General features: G+C 46.5%; 2 non-coding genes across 2 annotated transcripts; one reads left to right on the top strand and one right to left on the bottom strand.

The window, feature by feature from the left end:
* Positions 1–2,436: 2,436 nt before the first annotated feature.
* On the top strand, positions 2,437–2,509 carry TRNAK-UUU (transfer RNA lysine (anticodon UUU)). Its single transcript has one exon. It is a non-coding gene; the product is annotated as a tRNA-Lys (tRNA).
* A 178-nt stretch (positions 2,510–2,687) lies between these two features.
* Positions 2,688–2,760, bottom strand: TRNAK-UUU (transfer RNA lysine (anticodon UUU)). Its single transcript has one exon. It is a non-coding gene; the product is annotated as a tRNA-Lys (tRNA).
* Positions 2,761–6,807: the final 4,047 nt, after the last annotated feature.

Here is a 6,807-nt window from a genome sequence, read left to right as displayed (position 1 = left end):
TATTAATATTAATATGAATATAAATGAAAATATAAATGTAAATATATATGTAAAATTTATAAAAATTTGTTGATGTTATTGATTTAAAATTTGTTTTAAATATTATTCATTTATTTAAAATTGAAATAAAATTTATAAAACTTGTTAATTTAATTTATAAACATTTTATATAATATAAAGTATATATAAGGTAAAAATAGTATAATTTACTGCCGTAATATTAACATAATAATAATATAAATTACATATAAAGTTTATATAAAGTATATTTACAGTATATTTAATGTATATATAAAGTATATTTAAAGTGTCTATAAAATATTCATAAATTTTTGTAATTTATAAAAATTTATATATACTTGTTTATTTTATTAATTTAAAATTCATTCTAAAATTTATTTATTCATTTAAATAAAATTTCTAAAATCAAATAAATAAATAAACTTCAATTTTAAAACTGAAAAATGACATTTAAAAAAATTACAATTAAAACGTTCATTTTAAAAATATTTCCAAATAATAATAACAAATGCATAAAATAATACTGAATAATAAATACACCATAAATATATTTTATTCTGTAATCGGCGAGATAAAATTAATAAATAAAAATAATAATTAGGCATAAATATGAATGAAAGCTAGAAGATATTCGAATATCCAGCTATATTCATTAAAAAAACCCACACCACAATTGGGATAATTTGAGAAATAATTAGAATATTTTGAGAAATAATTAGGATATTTTGAGAAAAAATTAGGATATTTTGAGAAATAATTAGAATATTTTGAGAAAAAAATAGGATATTTTGAGAAATAATTAGGATAATTTGAGAAATAATTAGGATATTTTGAGATATAATTAGAATATTTTAAGAAATAATTAGAATATTTTGAGAAAAAATTAGGATATTTGAGAAATAATTAGGATATTTCGAGATATAATTAGAATATTTTGAGAAATAATTAGAATATTTTGAGAAATAATTAGGATATTTTAAGAAATAATTAGAATATTTTGAGAAATAATTAGGATATTTTGAGAAATAATTAGGATATTTTGAAAAATAATTAGGATAATTTGAGAAATAATTAGGATATTTTAAGAAATAATTAGAATATTTTAAGAAATAATTAGAATATTTTGAGATATAATTAGAATATTTTAAGAAAAAATTAGGATATTTTGAGAAATAATTAGGATATTTTGAGAAATAATTAGGATAATTTGAGAAATAATTAGGATATTTCGAGATATAATTAGGATATTTTAAGAAATAATTAGAAGATTTGGAGAAAAAATAGGATATTTTGAGAAATAACTAGACTATTTTGAGAAATAATTAGGATATTTTGAAAAATAATTAGGATAATTTGAGAAATAATTAGGATATTTTAAGAAATAATTAGAATATTTTAAGAAATAATTAGAATATTTTGAGATATAATTAGAATATTTTAAGAAAAAATTAGGATATTTTGAGAAATAATTAGGATATTTTGAGAAATAATTAGGATAATTTGAGAAATAATTAGGATATTTCGAGATATAATTAGGATATTTTAAGAAATAATTAGAATATTTTCAGAAATAATTAGTATATTTTGAGAAATAACTAGACTATTTTGAGAAATAATTAGGATATTTTGAGAAATAATTAGGATAATTTGAGAAATAATTGGGATATTTTGAGATATAATTAGAATATTTTAAGAAATAATTAGAATATTTCGAGAAAAAATTAGGATATTTTGAGAAATAATTAGGATAATTTGAGAAATAATTAGAATATTTTGAAAAATAATTAGGATAATTTGAAAAATAATTAGGATAATTTGAAAAATAATTAGGATATTTTGAGATATAATTAGAATATTTTAAGAAATAATTAGAATATTTTGAGAAAAAATTAGGATAATTTGAGAAATAATTAGGATATTTCGAGATATAATTAGAATATTTTAAGAAATAATTAGAATATTTTGACATATAATTAGGATATTTTGAGAAATAATTAGGATAATTTGAGAAATAATTAGGATATTTTAAGAAATAATTAGAAGATTTTGAGAAAAAATTAGGATATTTTGAGAAATAATTAGATTATTTTAAGAAATAATTAGACTGTTTTGAGAAATAATTAGGATATTTTGAGAAATAATTAGGATAATTTAAGAAATAATTAGAATATTTTGAGAAATAGGATATTTTGTGAAATAATTAGGATAATTTGAGAAATAATTAGGATATTTTGAGAAATAATTAGGATAATTTGAAAAATAATTAGAATATTTCGAGAAATAACTAGAATATTTCGAGCAATAATTGGGATAATTTGTTTAATTATGTGTGGTCCGAGGGGAGGGAACGTCCAGGATAAAGCAGGCGCGGCCGCCGTGCACTGATAAAAGCTTTGAGCGAGCGCTGCGCTAAGAGCCCGGATAGCTCAGTCGGTAGAGCATCAGACTTTTAATCTGAGGGTCCAGGGTTCAAGTCCCTGTTCGGGCGCTCCAATTTTTCTTTATTTTTCACCGCCCTATTATTTTTTTTTTCCCCCTAAAACCCCTGTATTACACCCGTGGCAAGGGCGGCGCTGCCCGCCGGACAATCCCGGCTGCATCTGCGGGGAATCTTGTCAGAAAATTAAAAAAAAAAAGAGGAACGAATGTGTGGAAAAAAATGATATCGCCCGAACAGGGACTTGAACCCTGGACCCTCAGATTAAAAGTCTGATGCTCTACCGACTGAGCTATCCGGGCTCTGGTGGTGGGGCTGGCACTGCCGGTATATCTGCCTTCACGGGAACTGCGCAGCTGATAAAATTTTTTTGCCTGTGCTCTTGCCTGTACCCCATTGCCTCCACCCCATCACAACCCCACTGCCCGCACCCCATCACAACCCCATTGCCTCCACCCCATCACAACCCCACTGCCCGCACCCCATCACAACCTCACTGCCCGCACCCCCATCACAACCCCATTGCCTGCACCCCATCACAACCCCACTGCCCGCACCCCACTGCCTGCACCCCCATCACAACCCCACTGCCCGCACCCCACTGCCTGCACCCCCATCACAACCCCACTGCCTGCACCCCACTGCCTGCACCCCACTGTCTGCACCCCACTGCCCGCACCCCACTGCCCGCACCCCATCACAACCTCACTGCCCGCACCCCATCACAACCTCACTGCCCGCACCCCATTGCCTGCACCCCACTGTCTGCACCCCACTGCCCGCACCCCATCACAACCCCACTGCCTGCACCCCATCACAACCCCACTGCCCGCACCCCCATCACAACCCCATTGTCTGCACCCCATCACAACCCCACTGTCTGCACCCCACTGTCTGCACCCCACTGTCTGCACCCCACTGCCTGCACCCCACTGCCTGCACCCCCATCAGAACACCACTGCCTGCACCCCACTGCCTGCACCCCACTATCTGCATCTGCCCGCCTGCATGCCCCTGACTGAACCCTGTCTGCCCGTACCCCCATCGGCACCCCACTGCCTGCACCCCACTGTCCGCACCTTCCCTCCTGCACCCCCTAACTGACCCCTTCTGCCTGAACCCCACTGTCTGCACCCCGAGCTGCACCCCACTGTCTGCACCCCACAATCTGCACCTTCCCTCCTGCACCCCCCAACTGACGGCAGCATCCCGGGGGTTCCGTGGGGCAGCCGGAGCGTGCTGGGGACACGGGGGGACACCGGGGGACGCCGCGGGGGATCGGCCCGGCCTCTGTGCAATGCGGAGGGTGGCAGGGAACATCGCGGGGACATTCAGGGGGACACCGGGGGACACCAGCCCCGGGCTCTGTGTATTGAGGGGCACTCCGGGGACACTGGGGGACACCGGGGGACACCAGCCCCGGGCTCTGTGCAATGAGGAACATCCCGGGGACACTGGGGGACACTGGGGGACACCAGCCCCGGGCTCTGTGTATTGAGGGGCACTCCGGGGACATTCAGGGGGACACCGGGGGACACCAGCCGGGGCTCTGTGCAATGAGGAACATCCCGGGGACATTCAGGGGGACACCGGGGGACACCAGCCCCGGGCTCTGTGTATTGAGGGGCACTCCGGGGACATTCAGGGGGACACCGGGGGACACCAGCCGGGGCTCTGTGCAATGAGGAACATCCCGGGGACATTCAGGGGGACACCGGGGGACACCAGCCGGGGCTCTGTGCAATGAGGAACATCCCGGGGACATTCAGGGGGACACCGGGGGACACCAGCCGGGGCTCTGTGCAATGAGGAACATCTCGGGGACATTCAGGGGGACACCGGGGGACACCAGCCGGGGCTCTGTGCAATGAGGAACATCCCGGGGACACTGGGGGACACTGGGGGACACCAGCCCCGGGCTTGTGCAATGAGCATCAGCCGGGGCTCTGTGCAATTAGGAACATTCCGGGGACATTCAGGGGGACACCGGGAGACACCAGCCGGGGCTCTGTGCAATTAGGAACATTCCGGGGACATTCAGGGGGACACCGGGGGACACCGGGGGACACCAGCCGGGGCTCTGTGCAATGCGGAGCGCGGCCGGGAGATGGCCCCGCACGGCCCCGCGCTGCGCTCGCCATTGTCCGCCGCCTCCGCCGCGGAGCTCCCGCCTCCCCCCGGCTCCTCCCGCATCCTCCCGGCTCCTCCCGCATCCTCCCGGCTCCTCCCGCATCCCCCCGGCTCCTCCCGCATCCCCCCGGCCCCGCCGCCGCCGCCGCCGCCGCTCGGAGCAGGTAGGGCCGCGCCGGGGAGCGGAGGGAGCGAGGGGCTCTGCTCGGCTCGTCCCGGGGTTTCCCCGCTAAAAAATGATATTTTCTATTGAAATGTAGCTTTTTGTGGCCGTAATTTGCCCTCCCGCGGGGAGATGCGGGTGCCGCTCGCCTTCGCGGAGCTTCCCAAAAGCTGCGGCTCGTCCTGGTGCTGCTCCAGAGCACCGGGAACCCCAAAAGGGAGCGAGGGGAACGCGGGGCTGCCCCTGCCCCGGGCCCGCGGAGGGGTCGGGGGTCTCGGAATGTCCCCTCGGGAATTTGGGGGGTTTGGATGAGCGGAACAATGAAATGGTGCCCGAGGAACGGCGAAGTTGGGCGAAGGCGGGGTTGGGGTCCTGTCCCCTCCGGCGGGGCAGGGGGAGGGACAGCGATGGGGACAGGGGTGGGGACAGGGGGATGGAAATAGGGAAGGGATGGGGATCACAGAATCCTGGTGTGATTTTGGTCTTGGTTTTTGGTTTTGACCCTCTGGTCCCCACCCCCCTGCCCTGGGCAGGGATGCCACCCTTTGGGTCAGTGGCTGGGGACAGGGACAGGGACAGGGACAGGGACAGGGACAGGGACAGGCCAGCCGTAGTGTGAGGCCGAGCAGGGTCGGCTCAATCCCAGCCCTAAACCCTCACGGTTTTAGGGGCAGGAGGCTCTTGTGAGGATGCTGGTGGGATCAAGGATCCCTGCTCTCCTGCGGATCCCAAACCTGCGGCAATGCTCGCGGATAACAAATTCCAGAGGTTTGGGAGCTGCGGAGCTCCGTGGACTCCCTGCTCGTGTGTGCGAGGCCGAGCACGGCTGGGATTGTTCCCGGGAGCTGGGCCCGGCTCGGCGTGACCAGGAAAATCAATCCTTCCTTCCCAGAGCAGCAGGGAAGGGAGCTGGGGGATGAGGGAATGTTCCTGGAGCCTGATATTCCCAGGAAAATCTATTCTTCCTTCCCAGAGCGGCAGGGATGGGATAACAGGGAGGTGGGAGGTGAGGGAACCTGCCTGGAGCCTGGTATTCCCAGAAAATCGATCCTTCCTTCCCAGAGCGGCAGGGATGGGATAACAGGGAGCTGGGGGGTGAGGGAACATCCCTGGAGCCTGGTATTCTCAGAAAAATTGATTCTTCCCTCCTGCTCTAGGAAGGAAGGGATAACAGGGAGCTGTGGAATGGGGAAACCTGCCTGGAGCCCGGCTTTTCCAGGAAAATCGATCCTTCCTTTCCAGAGCAGGAGGGATTGGGATAACAGGGAGCTGTGGGGTGAGGGAATGTTCCTGGAGCCTGGTATTCCCAGAAAAATCGATCCTTCCTTCCCAAAGCAGGAGAGATGGGATAACAGGGACCTGTGGGGAGAGGAACCTGCCTATCCCGGATTTCCCGGGGTAACCGCCCCAACCAGGCACCTGCCCCACCTCGGAGCACGCTTCTAAATCCCAGAGGGAGGCTGGGAGAGGATCCGGAAGATCCGGAGGATCTGGAGGCTCTGGAGAATCGGCCCTTCCAACCCTGCAGCTGGGAATTCCTGGCCTGCTGCAGTGGGCGCAGGTGCTCCATGTGGGAGTGAGACTGGGATTGACTGGGATTGACTGGGATTGACTGGGATTGACTGGGATGCACCAGGATGCAATTGGATGCCCCAGGATTCACTGGGGTGCACTGGGATGCACCGGGATACACTGGGATGCACTGGGATAAAATGAGGTTGACTGGGATGCACCAGAATGGACTGGGATGCACAGGGATTCACCAGGATTGAGTGGGATGCCCCGGGATGCACTGGGATTGACTGGGATGCACTGGGATTCACTGGGATGCACCAGAATTCACTGGAATTCCCTGGGGGTGCACCAGGATTCACCAGAATGGACTGGGATGCACTGGGATTCACCGGGATGCACTGGGATAAAATGAGGTTGACTGGGATGCACCAGAATGGACTGGGATGCACTGGGATGCACTGGGATGCACTGGGATGCACCGGGATTGAGTGGGATGCACCGGGATGGACTGGGATTGACTGGGACTCACCAGGATGCTCAG

This window comes from Anomalospiza imberbis, chromosome 26 (assembly GCF_031753505.1).
Source record: "Anomalospiza imberbis isolate Cuckoo-Finch-1a 21T00152 chromosome 26, ASM3175350v1, whole genome shotgun sequence".
NCBI classification, from domain to species: Eukaryota; Metazoa; Chordata; class Aves; order Passeriformes; family Viduidae; genus Anomalospiza; species Anomalospiza imberbis.
The sequence above is the reverse complement of the archived record's forward strand: the minus strand, read 5'-3'. Positions and strand labels throughout refer to the sequence as shown.